The following is a 17,184-nucleotide window of genomic DNA, read 5'->3' as shown; positions in this document are numbered from 1 at the left end:
ACCATGACTAGATCGCTCTCATGAAACTCTTTCACCTGAAATGCTTATCCTTAACTTCTTTATACATTTGGTTGCTTTCTTTCAGCTTTTGTCGCACATTCTCTTGAATCCCTCGAATGGATTTAGCTAAAGCTTCGGCATCATCACTCACTCGTCGCAACCCTCTTATAGGAGTTAGGTCAACAACACTTTTAGGTGATCGACCGTACACAACCTCAAAAGGAGTCTTACTTGTAGACCTATTAATTGAATCGTTGAAGACAAATTCAGCTTGTGGTAGGATAAGATCCCATTGCTTTAAGTAGTCTCTAACTAGGCTCATCAAAAAGTTTCCTAGACTTCGGTTAACCACTTCAATTTGTCCATCTATTAGTGGGTGAAATGTACCGTTATATTGTAGGGTAGTACCCATACGCTTCCATAAAATTCTCTAGAGATGGCTAAGGAATCTTGTGTCACAACTTGATGTAATAGATCTTGGCAATCCATGCAACCGAACAACTTCTTCGAAAAACAAGTTAGCTACATGAGAAGCATCAAAATTCTTTTAGCAACCAATGAAGTGGGCCATTTTAGAGAAACGATCAGTCATAACAAAAATAGAATCATTACCCCTAGCAGTTCTTGGCAACCCTAATACAAAATCCATAGTAATATCAGTCCATGGTGCTTCTGGTATGGGTAAGGGAAGATACGAACTTGTATTTTGATGCTGCCCCTTAGATGTTTGGCACTTGTGACATCTATCAACATAATAGAACACATCCTTTTGTAGCCTTGGCCAAAAATACCTTTTGAAGATCATTTCAAGTGTCTTTTTGCGATCAAAATGTCTATTGCAATGCAAATCAACAATGAGTAATGCCCTCAAGGATCCTGATGGATTACATAACCTATTGCCCATGAATAAGTAACCATCATTCCACACAAACTTAGCTTGAGTATCCTTGTCACCTGCTATATAGCTTCTATAAATAGGGCCAAAATAAGGGTCATCTTGGTATTAGTCTTTGATGGAGCTGAATCCCACAACATTAGTAGACATTGTTGACACCAAGTGAACTCTCCTACTAAGAGCATCAGCTACCCGGTTTTGTTGTCCAGTCTTATGATTCAAAACAAAATTATATTGTTGTAGAAAGTCAACTCATTTAGCATGTCTTCCCCTTATTTTCTGTTGGAAGTTAAGGTGTTTAAATGTTTCATGTTCTGAATACAAAACAAACTCATGGTGGATAAGAGAATGCCTCCAAAACTTCAATGCTTGTACAATGGCATAAAACTCAACATCATTAGTGGAATACCTCATTCTAGCATCATTGAGTTTCTCACTAAAGTAAGCAATTGGATGGCCTTCTTGGCTAAGGACAGATCCAATCCCAACATGGGATGCATCACATTCAACTTCAAAGAGCTTGTTAAAATCAGGTAAAACCAATACTAGAACCTTCGTCATCATCATCTTTAGCTCTTGGAAGCTTTTCTCAATTGTGGGAGTCCAAGTAAACTCACCTCCTTTCAAGCATTCAGTAATGGGTGCCACAATAGTGCTGAAATTCTTATAAACCGACGATAAAATGTTGTTAGCCCATGGAAACTACGAATTTTAGTTAAGGTTTTTGGTGTTGGCCACTTTTGAATAGATTGAACTTTTTCTCGGTCCACCTCAATTCCCTTGGCTGAAACAACATACTCCCAAAACACCAATCGATTTGTCATGAAATTACACTTCTTCAAAATTATATATAGCTGATTTTGTCTCAAGACTTCTAGGATTGCTCTCAAGTGTTATAAGTGGTTGTCATGATCTTTACTGTGGATGAGTATGTCATCAAACTAAAATACCACAAACTTCCCCATGAACGGTCTTAAAACTTGGCTCATGAACCTCATAAAGGTGCTAGAGCATTAGACAACCCAAAAGGCATAACCAACGATTCATAAAGACCTTCCTTAGTCTTGAATGCAGTCTTCCACTCACCCCCCTTTTGGATACGAATTTGATGGTATCCACTCTTCAGATCTATCTTTGAGAAGACTTGTGATCCAGCCAATGTGTCTAACATGTCATCAAGGTAGGGTATGGGAAACATGCATTTAATTGTAATCTTGTTAATGGCATGACTGTCAACATACATACACCAATTACCATCTTTCTTTGGTGTAAACAAAGTTAGTATAGCATATGGGCTTAAACTCTCATGGATCAGCCCCTTCTTCAACAACTCTGTTACTTGTCTTTGGAGCTCCTCATGCTCCTTAGGGCTCATTCTATAGTGGGGTAGGTTAGGTAAGGTTGTTCTCGGCATTAAATCTATATGATGTTGTACATCTCTTAGGGGAGGAAGGCCATCGAGTAGTTCGTTAATCATCACATTAGCATACTCATGAAGTAGCTTCTTCACCAACTCTGGAACAGGTGTTTCTTTGCTAACTTCTTTTGCAACCAGCATGTAAACAACATCCAAATTCCCATATTCTCGAACCAATTTATTTGAGGTGAAGAGAGTAGCGGTTGGCTTTGTTTCCTTTTTTGGAAATGAATCAAGTTGCATTAGTTTATGAGTTATCTTCTTATTTCCTTTTGCAAGTTGCATTGGTTTAAGAGTTATCTTCTTTTTGTCCCCATCATGAGTGGTCTTATGGTCATATTGCCATGGGCGACCCAGGACAATTTGGCATGCATCCATTGGGACAACATCATACCATACCGATTCTTCAAATGTATTACCAATAGAAAAATTAACTAGGCATTTAGAAGAAACTCTTACCTCATTTCCTTTGTTGAACCACGAAATACGATATAGTCAGGGGTGTTGAATAATCTTGAGCTGTAATTTATCCACAATTTCTTGAGAAATAAGATTCTCGCTACTCCCACTGTCAATAATCAAGTTACACAACTTACCACCAGCTGTACAACATGTTCTAAAGATATTCTTTCTCAACCAGTCCCCTAGTAGTGGTTCTTGAGATGCAACCATAGAGTGTCGTATCACTAGATCCTCACCATCAATATCCCCATCCAAATTTTCTTCCTCTAAAGCATTAGATCTAGTAGTTTTAGCCACTTACCCATCCTCAATATGGCCTATATCATCTTGTTGTTCATTAGTGACTTCATCAACCAGATGTGTTTTTTCTTCAATCCTTTTATTAGGAAATTCATTTGAATGATGTCCCAACTCCATACACCTAAAACATCTAATCGTAAGCTGTCCTTAATTGCTCTTTGTTGCATTTGAAGTCCCTTGGACTGTAGGGCATGTTTAGTTGATCACACGATCCCTACCAGCCCCAACACTTTGACCTACTGATGAAGATGTAGCTTGTACAACACTTAGCCTCCGCCCTGAGCTCCCACTCAATTGAGCTTCAACCTTTAGAGCTAGCTGATATGCATCATTTATCTTATATGGGAAATGTAGGCTGACTTGATCTTGTATTTGCAACCTCAAACCATTGATATATCTACTAACCTTTTGCTGTTCAGTTTTTGACATATTACTCCAAAGAGTTAATCTATTAAACTCTTTTTTTGTACTCCTTTACACTCTTTTCCCGTTGCCTTAAATTCTACACCCTTTGATAAAGAGCTTGCTCATAGTCTGGTGGTAAAAATTGGGATTTCAACTTCTCTTTCATTCTTCCCCAGAAACTAACATTTCTTTTCCCCTTCTTTTCTCTATCCCTGTGGTAAATTTTCCACCAATCTAAGGCTATCCCATGCATCTTTGCTGTTACAAGCTTCACTTTTCTTTCTTCATTCATTTCTTTCTAATCAAAATAATTTTCAATATTGTCAAACTAATTTAGAAGCTCTTCGGGTTTCAACTCACCATCAAACTCGGAAATATGAAGTTAAACACCATGACCTTGATTAGATTGTAAAGCTGGCACTATTCAGTTTTCCTACCGCTGGTTGTTATTCCTTCCATGTTGATCACCTTTAGGTTGCTCAATGTCTTCACTTGATTCTTTACTAATAATGTCAATGAGTTGATCATCAACTCTAAGGAGCTTGTCTTCTTCTTCCTAGCCCTAAATCATTCGTTACATCACCATCCCTAGTAGCATTTTGAGTTACAAGTTGAGCAAGATGTTCAATCTATTCTTGCAGTCCTCTTATAGCCTCTTGGAAAACCTCTATAGTGACATGTTGTGGTCTTCTACCACCCCTACCATCTCCACCCATTGCAGCCATGATAATATAGAAAACACAAGAAGGAGATGAACTTTGAAGCAAATGATACCACTTGATGTGGACAGAAAGACAAGCTACATGCAGTACAACAATAAGCACAAGAAACACCAAATTGGAAACAACAAAATAAGTTGGATTTTTAGGGATTTCAGACCTGAACTTGAAGTAGAACTCTTCTTGGAACAGTTCCACTATAATAACAATGGCAGCAAACTGACCTCCCACGTGGATACGCAGCGATGGAGGGATTGGAAGGTGCCAAAATGGGTCGACTTCTCAAAACCCAAACTCCCAATGCTTGAAAACCCTACCTGGGCTGAACTATATCTCATATAAGAGAGAAGAACTAAAAATATGCCTATACAAATAGCCCCCTTCTCTTTTATAAGACTCACTACCTTGCTGGACAAGCTAGTTTACACATAAGCGCCCAAAATGTTTCCCTTTCACCAACAATTCCTTAAGAATAAAACTAACTTCAAATGAACCCCTAAAAGATAACTTTTGTTACAAAAAGACCCAAGAGACCAAAACCGAACAGAAATGCACCCAACTGCCCCTGACCAAAATCTGGCTTATAAAATGACAAAAATACCCCTAGTCCCAAATTATCAACAAAGCTACCCAAAAACAACAATTTGGGATCCTACTACACGAAAAACATGCAAAATAGAATACATACACACATTTTTTTCTTTCTTTTTTTTCTTCTTTTTTTTCTTGCCTCATCAATTGAATTATACAATTGTTATGTATTTATACTTTCTTCATAGTTATTTCAAACTTCAATTTTGTATCAATAATATATTTATTGATTTGATCTTTCTACCATATCCATGCCTGCCCAAAGTGTATCAAGATAGCCATTTCCAAGCCTTTTGATATGCAACCTTGATGCTGTAGAAATTCAAATACATCGTCAAAATACATTAGTAACATTGAATTTGATCTTGAAATAAGGTATAGACTTAAGAGGGTAACCATGATAGAATTTTCTATGGAATTTGCAATCTTCTTCCTTATGAATAATATATGAGTCTATTTCTATCGGTAAAAGAATAACATATGATATTCATGCATTTTTAGTTTATTTTATTCATGTTATGTAACATCTGAATTCAATAGGAACGTTAATGGATAATTGGCCCAACCCCACATATTTTCTTTTGATTTGTAAAGAATATATATTAATATAAAACTCATATCGAACTCATTCATTGTAGAAAACCTAAGACTAGATATCCAAGAAATAGAAGAAATTAAGTCTTTGTTTCTTTGTTGAGAGCATTAACATTGCCTACCTAAAGAGTTGAAACTATGTATAACATCATTCGTACCTAGTAGGGTAGATCAAGGTTGTCTATTAAACTAATTCTTAGGGATGAGTTGTATTGGGGTTCTAATTTATTATGATGTTTCCTTTTCTTCTTTGTGCATGCTTGGCGGATGCCCCAATAGTTGAGATGGTCATCATTTAGGTGGCGTTTGATTGTATTTTTTAGAGGTTTGAATCTGAAAATGCTATTTTTCAAAACTCACCCCTTGTTTGGTTGTACTTCTTAAACTGGGTCTGAAGTTGATTTTCAGATCTAAAAATCATAGACCTTGGGCCGACTCTTAACGTTTCAGAGCTGGCCCAATGTCCAAAATATCTTTACAATTTTTTGTAAATGACCCAAGTTACCCTTGATAACTCCAAAACCTAGAAAACCTAAACATTTTTGTGTTTACGAATGATCCCAAAGCGCCACTAGTGAGTCAAGCTCGAGGAAGAACGCTGCTGTCCAAGCTCCAGGAAGAACACCTCTGTCCATGCTCTGGGCTCCAGGTAGTCATTCTTCTTCTGATTCGTTTGATTTGTTTTTGTTTGATTTATTTATGTTTGTTTTTTTATTTTTTTGGAAGATGAACCGTTGTTTGTTTTCTTTGATGATTTTTGGAAGATTGCTTTGTTGAACGGGAGAAGAACTGTTGTTGTTTGTTTGCTTTTACGTATGTTTTTTTTCCTCTTTGCTTTGGCTTTCGGAAGATGAACTGTTGATGATTTATTTACGTGTGTTTTTTTAAGTTCCCACATTTTTATTCGCCTTAGTTATTCCATTGTTGATGATTTATTCTGGCACATTTTTATTCGCCTTAGTGAAGAGTAATATGAAGACGCTTTAGGACGATATTTTTTGTTTTTTTTTTCTTTAAGGAAACACGAACTTCATACACTAGGATCTGTAACAAGAAGGTGATACAGATTTTGCCACATTCTAAACATAAGAGAAACAGAAAGAAAATAAGGCCAGTTATCTAATATCATTACCAATGAATTTTCCTCCTGAATCCCAAGAAGGACTTCTTAATGATACTGCGCTTCTGGTTTATACTTCCATTCTCACACCAGTACTCTGGAAAGTAATCCAAAAATGTTTTGCTTCCTAGTGTATCAACTCCATTGAAAAGGAAGCTTCTGATCAAACCTTCGCATGACTCTCTCCAATCAACTTCTTCAGAACTTGATTACCTGGATCCTTCTCTGCTCTCCATGATAGACATTTATGCTGTGCTTCACGATTACAGATAACCTGAGAAGCATCCATCTCCTTTGATGCTTGGTCCATCAAAGGAGATGGATGCTTGGTCAATGAATCCAGAATATAAATATTATGTTTGTCTTGGCTTGATGTGAACTTGGTCCATATCACAATTGGTGAGAAAAATCTCAATGACTCACTTGTAATCTTCCCTCCCCATGGTAAAATATTGGTATACTGGAGACCAAGAGGCATTGAGTTTTTGTAGTACTTGTTGGATTTTAATCTCATAAGAGATTAAATCCAATGGGTTTGATTGGTCAATTACATGAGAAATTGCACCTGCACACTTGGTTGAAAAATCAGTTTTTCTCTTACAAAAAAAACCCAGTTTTGAACTTGTCCCACATTGGATAATTATAAGGTTTCTTTTCAGTATTTCAATAGGAGCTGATTTACACTCCTTAGAGTTAGTAGATGAGAGTATGGAGATTCAATACCACGCAACGCGCGTGCGTGCGTGTGTGTGGTGCAATGAGGCGCTTTAGAGGTACATTTTGCTCGCTCCCGCGTGGCTCGCGATGGGCGGCTTTGGTTTTGGTGCGTTGATGCCCGTTGATCATCATTGATGAGATCAACGGTCACGAATTGATCGGGTGTGATCAAGAGGCACAATTCAAAGTTAACAGTAACTTTTTAAACAATCACAATGTTTGAAATTGTGACTGTTCAAGGTGCCTTCTCTAAACCAGCACCTACCTTTTCCTCGTACCTCTTCACAAATTATTTAAGGAGCATGAATCAGAGTCCAAAACACACAATTTCGAAATTCACTATCTCTCTCTCTCTCTCTTAGTTTGGTCTGCTACAGTCTCACAGAATGTTTCTTTGGAGACTCTTCAACTTTGCTGGTTGCAGAATCTCGCCCAAGGCTCTGTTGTATCCTGGGAACAAATTTGCCTGTAACCCAACAACAAACTCAGTAAAACTGAGTGGGGGCAAATAACGTTCTAAAGACAGTGTCTTCAGACGTGCCTCAGAGCTTCTCCTCCAAAGTTACACTGGCCCTATCTTCTCCAACAATTTTAGAATGTTATTCTACAATGGAGGCGGAAGCAAGCATGACTTCAATCAAGATGATGAACCAAAATCTTGTTCGACTAGACCAGTTCGATAGAGCAAATTTCAACCGATGGAAAGACAAGATGATCTTCTTTCTAACCACACTGAAGCTATACTATCTGTTGGACCCGAATCTGTGATCACTTCCTGAACCCACTAACAAAGACTCTGAGAAACTAAAGAAGGAAAGAGCAAAACAGGAAGAGAACTCACTTCTGTGCCGATGACACATATTGAATGCCTTATCAGATTGGCTCTACAACTTCTATAAGGAACTTACATCTCTAAAAGAAATCTGGAAGGCCCTGAAATTCAAATACAAGGTGCAAGAAGCAGGTACGAATAAGTATCTTATTACAGAATACTTTAACTTCACCATGAACGACCATAAACCTATACTGGAGCAAGTTCATGAACTACAGGTGATAGTCAATAAAATTCGATCCCTTAACATCATCCTTCGTATTGAAGAAGAGTCTCGAATTAGAGACAGTAGGGATAAGACCCTGACCGGTATGCTGAACTTTAAGGTAAATTTTGTGGAAAACGGATCAAAGAAGACTAACCCTGCATTACGAGTAAAGAAGAAGGATGGGAACTTCAAAAAGAGCAACAATAAGAAAGGATCCTGCTATGTTTGTGAAAAGAAGGGGCATTATGCCCGAGTTTGCCGACATCGGAAAGGCGGAACCAAGTCTGCAAACATGGTAGAAGACAATCTCGTGACCATGATTACTGAAGTCAACATGACAGAATCGTCTTCTAGATGGTGGTTTGATTCAGGTGCCACAATCCATGTTTGTAAGGACAAGTCCTTATTCAAGACATATGAAGAAGTGACTGATGGCCATGAGGTATAGATGGGAAATCAAACATGTGCCAAAGTTGCTGGAAGGGGCAGCATAGAGTTGAACTTCACCTCCGGAAAGACACTGACTCTCCTGAATGTTCTCCATGTTTCTGACATTAGAAAGAACTTGGTCTCAGTAAATATTGTTTGTAAGAGGGGATTCAAAGTTGTCTTTGAATCCAACAAACTAATCGTATCCAAGAATGGGATATTTGTTGGAAAGGGATATGGTTGTAATGGTATGTTCAAATTAAGTATTAATGAAAGAAAAGTTTCTGCTTATATTGTTGATTCTTTCTCTTTATGGCATGATAGATTAACACACTTGAATTTTAAATCCATAAAGAACATGAGCAAACTATGTATAATTGCTTATAGTAATGAATCAAGTAAAAAATGTGAAATATGTGTAAAATCTAAAATGGCTAAGAAACCTTTCCCTATTGTTGAGAGAAATTCTCAATTTCTAAAACTAATTTATTCTGACATCTGTGAACTCAATGGTGTATTAACTAGAGGAGGCAAGAGATACTTCATAACATTTATAGATGACTTTTCTAGGTACACCTATGTCTATCTTATGAGAACTAAGGATGAAGCCTTTGACATGTTTAAAATATATAAGATTGAAGTTGAAAATCAACTAGAAAAGAAAATTAAAATCCTTAGAAGTGATAGGGGTGCTGAATACTTTAAAAACGAGTTTAATTTTTTTTTTTGTGAAGAATTTGGAATAATACATCAGTCTTCTGCTCCTTATACCCCTCAGCAGAATGACTTGGCTGAAATGAAAAATAGAACACTTACAGAAATGATAAAATGCATGTTGTTAAAAGCTAATGCATCCTTAAACCTGTGGGGGGAAACACTCCTAACAGCCTGCCATTTACATAACTGAATTGTTTCTAGAGTTAATAACAAATGCCCATATGAATTATGGACAATAAGAAAACCTAATTTAACATATCTAAAAGTGTGGGGGTGCTTAACATATTATAGAGTTCCAGATCCTAAAAGAACCAAATTAAGACTCAGAGCTAAGAAAAGTATGTTTGTTGGATATGCAAAACATAGCAAGGCCTATAGGCTTCTAGACTTAGAGTCCAACATAATAATTGAAACTAGAGATGTTGAATTCTTTGAAAATAAACTGTGTTCTGAAACTGCAGAAAATAAATCCACAGAAAATGATAGAGAAACTCAGATCTCAATACCTGTTGATAATAATGAGACTGAAAGAAGAAATGACACAATTATAACACCTACAATAGGACTTAGAAGAAGTCAAAGACAAAGAATAGAGAAACACTTAGGTTCAGATTTTATCTCTACTCAGTCAATTGTATTTTTCGTTGAGGCTGATAGAGAGAAGATTTTAAATAAAATACCCATTGTCCTAACCATTGAAAATGATCCAAAAACCTATAGTGAGGCCATGGCATCAAGAGATGCTGCCTTTTGGAAGGAAGTTATAAATGATGAAATGGATTCAATAATGTCAAATAACACATGGGTACTAGTAGATCTGCCTCTAGGATCAAAACCAATAAAATGTAAATGGATGTTTAGAAGAAAATACAACACTGATGGAACTGTGCAAACTTTTAAGGATAGATTGGTAGCCAAAGGATTTAGTCAAAATGAAGGGATTGATTACTTTGACACCTATGCACTAGTGGCTAGAACATTTATAGCATTAGCATCCATTTATCACTTATCTGTTCACCAAATGGATGTTAAAATTGCTTTCTTAAATGGTGATTTAAATGAAGAGGTTTACATGGAACAACTAGAATGATTTGTTCTTCCTGGAAACGAGAAGAAAGTCTGTAAACTGGTTAAATCACTATATGGAATAAAACAAGCACCTAAACAGTGGCATGAGAAATTTGATTCTTGCATTCTAGCTTTTGGTTTTAAACATAATAGTGCTGATAGATGCATCTACTCAAAATTCACTAAAAATTATAGAGTAATTATGTGTCATTATGTGGATGATATGGTTATTGTGGGTACAAATATGGTTGGCATAAATGAAACTAAAAACTACTTATCCTCTGTTTTCAAGATGAAAGATTTAGGAGAAGTAGATATCATCTTGGGAATAAAAGTTAAAAAGCATAGTAGGGGCTATGCATTAAGCCAATCACATTATATTAAGAAAGTACTTGAGAAATTTAAGCATCTAGGGTTTAAAGAATATAGCATGCCATATGATTCTAGTATAAAGCTAGTAGAAAATACTGGTAGAGCAATTGCACAACTCGAGTATGTTAGTGCAGTAGGGAGCTTGATGTATGCTATGCTTTGTACCAGACCTGATATTGCATTTACAGTATGTAAACTCTGTCGATTTACAAGTAATCCCGATGTAGAGCACTGGAAAGCAGTTGAGAGAGTTCTTGGGTATCTCAAGAGAACCTTGGAACTTGGCTTGTTTTATTTTGATTATCCAATTGTACTAGAAGAGTACACTGATGCAAGTTGGATTACCAGTAATGGAAATAACAAGTCCACATCTGGATGAATTTTTGTCCTTGGTGGGGGTGCGATCTCTTAGGCATCCAAGAGACAAACTTGTATATCTCACTCGACCATGAAATCTGAATTCATAGTCTTAGCAGCTGTTGGAAAAGAGGCTGAATGGCTTAAGAATTTATTATTAGATATAAAACTTTGGCCTAGTCCTATGCCTCCAATTTCCATTTACTGTGATAGTGAGGCAACTTTGTCAAGGGCTTACAGTGGTACATACAATGGTAAGTCCAGACATATAAGTTTGAGACATGAATTTGTTAGGCAACTGATTCAAGATGGAGTCATCACTATAACCTATGTGAGGTCAAGTAAAAACTTGGCTGATCCTCTTACCAAGGGTTTAGCCAGAGAATTGGCAAGAATGACAACCAAAGAGATAGGATTAAAACCCTTTACTTAGTCACCTGTAATGGTAACCCAACCTGAACTGACAAGCCATCAGTATTGGGTTTAATGAGTAACAACAAGTTACAATAATGTGACTGTTAGCACTGACATTGAGAAATTTCCCATCACAACATAAATAGTGTTGTCTGTTATGATGAGAGGTTGAGATAAACTCTTAATGAAGTTCTGAAATGTGTCAAATAATGGAGCACATAGTGGAACTTCACCTATGTGAACATCGAAGTGTTGTCGTTTCTCATGAGGGTTTGGGTTTGCTCTTGGGATTGTTAATGAAACTAGGAAAGAAGCACATGGCCATAACAGTGCTGAGCAAAATTTGAAACTCTTGCAGAGACTGAACATTTTTATGTGTATAGGCGTCTCCGGTCTGTCTTGAGAGTAGTTGGTTTAAGGTCTTACCACCAATAACTTTGACAAGGCTCTGAGATAACTATACTAACAAGAGGTTTAAGTTGATAAACAACTTTTGTAGGCATAACTATGTCATAGTAGTTTGGATTGAGAGAGAACTATGTAATTGATCAATCAATGTGGGGGATTGTTTGATTTTAATCTCATAAGAGATTAAATCCAATGGGCTTGATTGGTCAATTACATGAGAAATTGCACCTGCACACTTGGTTGAAAAATCAGTTTTTCTCTTACAAAAAAAACCCAGTTTTGAACTTGTCCCACATTGGATAATTACAAGGTTTGTTTTCAGTATTTCAATAGGAGCTGATTTACACTCCTTAGAATTAGTAGAGGAGAGTATGGGGATTTGATACTGTGCAACACGCGCGTGTGTGTGGCGCAATGAGGCGCTTTAGAGGTGCACTTTGTTCGCTCCCGTGTGGCTCGTGATGGGCGGCTTTGGTTTTGATGCGTTGATGCTCGTTGATCACCGTTGATGAGGTCAACGGTCACGATTCGATCGGATGTGATCAAGAGGCACAATTCAAAGTTAACAGTCACCAACTGTTAACAACTTTTTAAACAGTCACAATGTTTGAAATTGTGACTGTTCAAGTTGCCTTCTCTAAACCAACACCTACCTTTTCCTCATACCTCTTCACAAATTATTTAAGGAGCATGAATCAGATTCCAAAACACACAATTGTAATCACTGTGGTTCATAACATCGAAGGGAGAATTAAGGTCCAAGACAACTATATTCATGTTAGCTGTTGTGAAAAAGTTGGCACAAAATATAGGTAGATCAAGCTCAGGTTCAGGTAAAACAGCAAGATCCAAAATCTGCATTGTTTCACTCTCTTCAATGCTGACTGCAGAGGAGTTTGATATTGGGAACTTGAAAAGCTAGCATCTATAGCTCTGTTTTTACATCCATGGCCTTCATGGAATTGAATTTCTCTTGTAAAGGCGAAGGAACCAAATGGGTTCGTCGTTTTGTTTCTTCCAGAGTGAAGCCAACAAACTTCTGGTAAGAGAATGCTGAGACTTCCACAGAAGGCCAATTGAATAAAATTTTGGTTGTAGAAAATCCGAATATCGCAACCACTCGAGGAAGAGATGGCACTTGGATGCAGCGTGCATCATTTATATGCAATGTCATCCAATTTATTATTATTGTCATTTTAATTTTTTTTGTTTATTATTGTTGTTGCAGTTGCATAGGGTAGTTAAGGGAGATATGAACAAATGCTAGTGGTTAGGATAAATATATGTATGATGTATGGGCATGTAGATGATGACAATCGCTTTATTATGTATTTAATTATTTTTATTTGATTATTTTAATTTTTATTAAACTTTAATTTGTATTTGTTGTTGAAGATATTTTTAATCAATATTATTAATTATTAATTAGTAACCATTGATTTTTTTTTAAAATTTTAATCATTTTATTATTTTTAATAGTAAGTAATTATTTTTATCATTTTAATTACGTTATTTATTAATTAATTATTATTTTTCGTAAATATTATATATTTAATTATTTTTTTATTCACATTAGTTCAATATTATTATAACTATTAATTTTTATTAAATTTTAATCATTTTATTATTTTTTAATAGTCAGTAATTATTTTTTATTATTTTAATAACATTATTTATTACTTATTAATTATTTTTCGTAATTATTATGTATTTAATTTTTTGTTATTTGCATTAGTTCAATATTATTATAACTATTAATTTTTATTAAATATTAATCATTTTATTATTTTTTAATAATGAGTAATTATTTTTTATTATTTGAAATATGTTATTTATTAATTATTAAATTTTTTTTTGTAATTATTATGTATTTAATTAATTTTTATTCGCGTTAGTTCAATGTTATTATAACTATTAATTTTTATTAAACTTTAATCATTTTATTATTTTTTAATAGTGAATAATCATTTTTATTAATTTAATTACGTTATTTATTATTTATTAATTATTTTTCATAATTATTATGCATTTAATTGTTCTTTGTTCGTGTTAGTTCAATATTATTATAACTATTAATTTTTATTATTTTATTATTTTTTAATAGTGAGTAATTATTTTTTATTGATTTAATTATGTTATTTATTAATTATTAATTATTTTTCGTAATTATTATATATTTTATTAATTTTTTGTATGATTTCAATATTATTTTTGAATTTGATAAATTATTTTATATGAAATAGTACAAATTGAGCTCAAATTTACCAAATAGTCTACTCTAGGGGTAAAATAGTAAAAACAGTTCATTTCATATGTTAAAAATTTGGTCCAACACAAACAAGCTAAAGCATTTCAGATTTATCAAACGCCACCTTAGTGTTAGGGGTGACAATTTCTAAGCCGACCAACTTAACCCATCCATCTATCATGTGTGTTAATAGGGGAAAATGGTTAGTTCATGGGTACCCATAGGATTGTCACCACTCAATTTTTGCTCAATTTTTTCTCAAATCCCCCAATCCATGCCCTAAGCACCTGATCACACCTTAATGTTTTTCTTGAAAGGACTAAAAACTCTAGAAACCCAATCACCAAACTTGCACAATCTTTATCTGATTACCTTGATCAAGCTCCATCTTACACTCTTACTAGCATCTCAAATCAAACCATCTAGTTTAAAACCCTAGCATACTTGTTCAAGCCAAATTCTAGATCTAAAGTCCTAGGTCTTATTGCCCATTGAGTAAAGATTAAAAGCCATCTGGGAATGTCAACAACTATTGCGACTATATCTATTACAGTAGTAAAGTTAGCTTTTGGGCAAGAAATGTTAGTTTTGAAAGCTTGTCTTTACATTTGGTAGTTAAGAAGAGATTTTATTTGTCTCTAAACTTATTAGTGATGGATATTCTTTTCTTGTCGGTAATATGATTACTATTAAATTGAATTGTAAAGTCATAGTTAGTGGAGAAATAGAGAATACCTCTACATACTACATCATTCCCTAGAAACTAATGTTATTGAACAAACAATAGTCACTGTTTCAATGAAAAGAACTCGTGAAACTGTTAACCCTACCTATTTGTGGCACTTCAGATTTGGCCATATTAATAAAGAAAGGATCAGAAGACTAATTAAGGATGATCATTTAGATTTTCTAAACTTATGAGAATTTTATAGACTATGAACCATGCCTACAAGGAAAAATGACTAAAAGGCCATTTACTAGAGAAGCTCATAGATCCATAGGTGCATTAGATTTGATACGGATAAATGTATATGGTCCTATGAACGTAAGGTACGTGCTGGATAAGTTTACCTTTACTAATGATTCTTATGGTATGGGTACATATGCTCGATGTGACACAAACCTAAATCGTTTGAGTTCAAGTGTAAGGGGATGAACTTATATAATACTAAAGCGTCACCATGGGCTGTCAATAGTAACAAGACTAGTTTTTATGGTTATTTAGTTAGTAGTACTCACCTAAGGAGGGCCATAGACTCTTCTTGTAGAGGGCAGCCACAGATGCTCTTTACCGCTAAACCTTGAATTGTAGATACCTTTCGTAAAATGCAAAACAAAAACGAATAAAATAAATTATAGTTTAGGGAGAAAATAACTAAAAAGTTTATCATATGGTCGATATTGTTTCCCCTGAGATGACACAAAGTAGGAGCTCGTGGGCATGGAAAACAAAGTGAATATGTTCTCTACATTGTAGCCGAATATGTATCATCATCAGAGAAACCTAAGGACTTAAGCCCTTAACCACCTGGAGAATATTCTAGAATTCTTAAGTCATTAACCGTTTAGGGGATGCTCTAAAATTCTTGCCTATGCATGAGGTGAGCCCTATTCTTGTCTATAAATAGTAGGGCTCATGACGTGAAAAGGAACTTCTATCATTCTGACCATTCTATCATTCATCTTTCCACCATTTGGTTCCATTTGCTTTGTCCAGACTTAAGTCATTCCCTAAGCTTTCTAACCCTAGCATCATCTTGCCCTTTATTACCTAAAATTTTCATTTTCACTTAAACAAACTAGTATCATCTCTGATGCCGTTAGTATTTCCAGCATCCTAGTCACTATCTCCAGAACTTGGGTCATCTTTATAGTGCCATACCTACACAAGTAATTCAAACAAGACGTTAAGAAGCAATTGGATAAGGAGATCAAAGTCCTTGGTCAGATTGAGGAGGTGAGTATCCCTTTGATGAATTCAAGAATTACCTTAGGGAAAGCAAAATACTTTCATAGTTAACCCCTCTAGCTACACACAATTAAATAGTGTATCTAAAAGAATGAATTGAACATGATTAGATATGATTCGATCTATACTCGTTCACTGTGAACATCCCAATTGAGTTTGGGGTTCACTCCATGGCTGAAATGGTATAGAGCCACCACCCATTAATGCAAGGAACATGGGAGTGACGTGCCTCCCAAGTTCAAAAAACAGAACAAGACTCTCATGTGCCCAAAGTAAGGTTATTCTAGGTACTTTTTAGGGGAGAGAGGGAAGGTGTTAGGCATCCCTCTCCTATATTCAACATGTAGTATCATTCCCTTAATTAAGTAAAAAAAAAAAAAAAACCTAGAATGGATTAAGCCAACAAGAATGCTAGTGAGTTTGCCTACCAAAGAGGATGGTCACTGTGGGGTTGTTTCCCAAGTGATTCAACTACACGGCACCCTCCCTCTTTATCCAAATTTCCTTACACTCCTACTAAGAAGATGAAAGAGGCCAAATCACAAGGGGTTCAATCCCCCATGTGCAACCTCTCTAAAGCAGTTCTCAACCCAAAAAGTAAACAATCATGATAGCCAAAAAAAAAAAAAATTCGAATTAGGATGAGAACAGAATTAATAACACCAATAAATATACATTCTTTCATTCAAAAAAAAAAAAATCTAAAATGCATGTCCACTTAACTAATCACAACCGAATTGGACCCCAATTAATATAAGTTGATTTCAGCACTGTTTTTTGGTTCAAAACATGCCCAATAAACACTAAAAGAGCATGGGATAATGATACGTGCATGCATGCAGCAGCCGAAGACCCGGTCAAAGTGGATAGCAGCAGAAGACACGGTCATGTTAGCTCTTAGTTGGGATAAGCCTTATCCATTCAGTTTTAATTCTGTTAGAA

At 35.4% G+C, this 17,184-nt stretch overlaps 1 long non-coding RNA gene and 1 pseudogene across 1 annotated transcript in view; both read right to left on the bottom strand.

The window, feature by feature from the left end:
* The window catches only part of LOC148871706 (uncharacterized), a 28,362-nt gene that overhangs the window by 4,653 nt on the left and 6,525 nt on the right, over positions 1-17,184 (bottom strand). Inside the window, exon 2 of the long non-coding RNA XR_016106792.1 lies at positions 2,772-2,880. This is a non-coding gene — a long non-coding RNA (uncharacterized LOC148871706). The remainder of the gene's footprint in view (positions 1-2,771; positions 2,881-17,184) is intronic.
* LOC148871707 (phytochromobilin:ferredoxin oxidoreductase, chloroplastic pseudogene) lies at positions 6,499-7,017 on the bottom strand (annotated as a pseudogene).

The sequence above is a fragment of the Nelumbo lutea genome, chromosome 2 (assembly GCF_056320005.1).
Source record: "Nelumbo lutea isolate HS-2025 chromosome 2, American lotus-T2T, whole genome shotgun sequence".
NCBI lineage: Eukaryota > Viridiplantae > Streptophyta > Magnoliopsida > Proteales > Nelumbonaceae > Nelumbo > Nelumbo lutea.
Note: the sequence above shows the minus strand (reverse complement) of the source record. Positions and strands in the feature narration are given on the sequence as shown.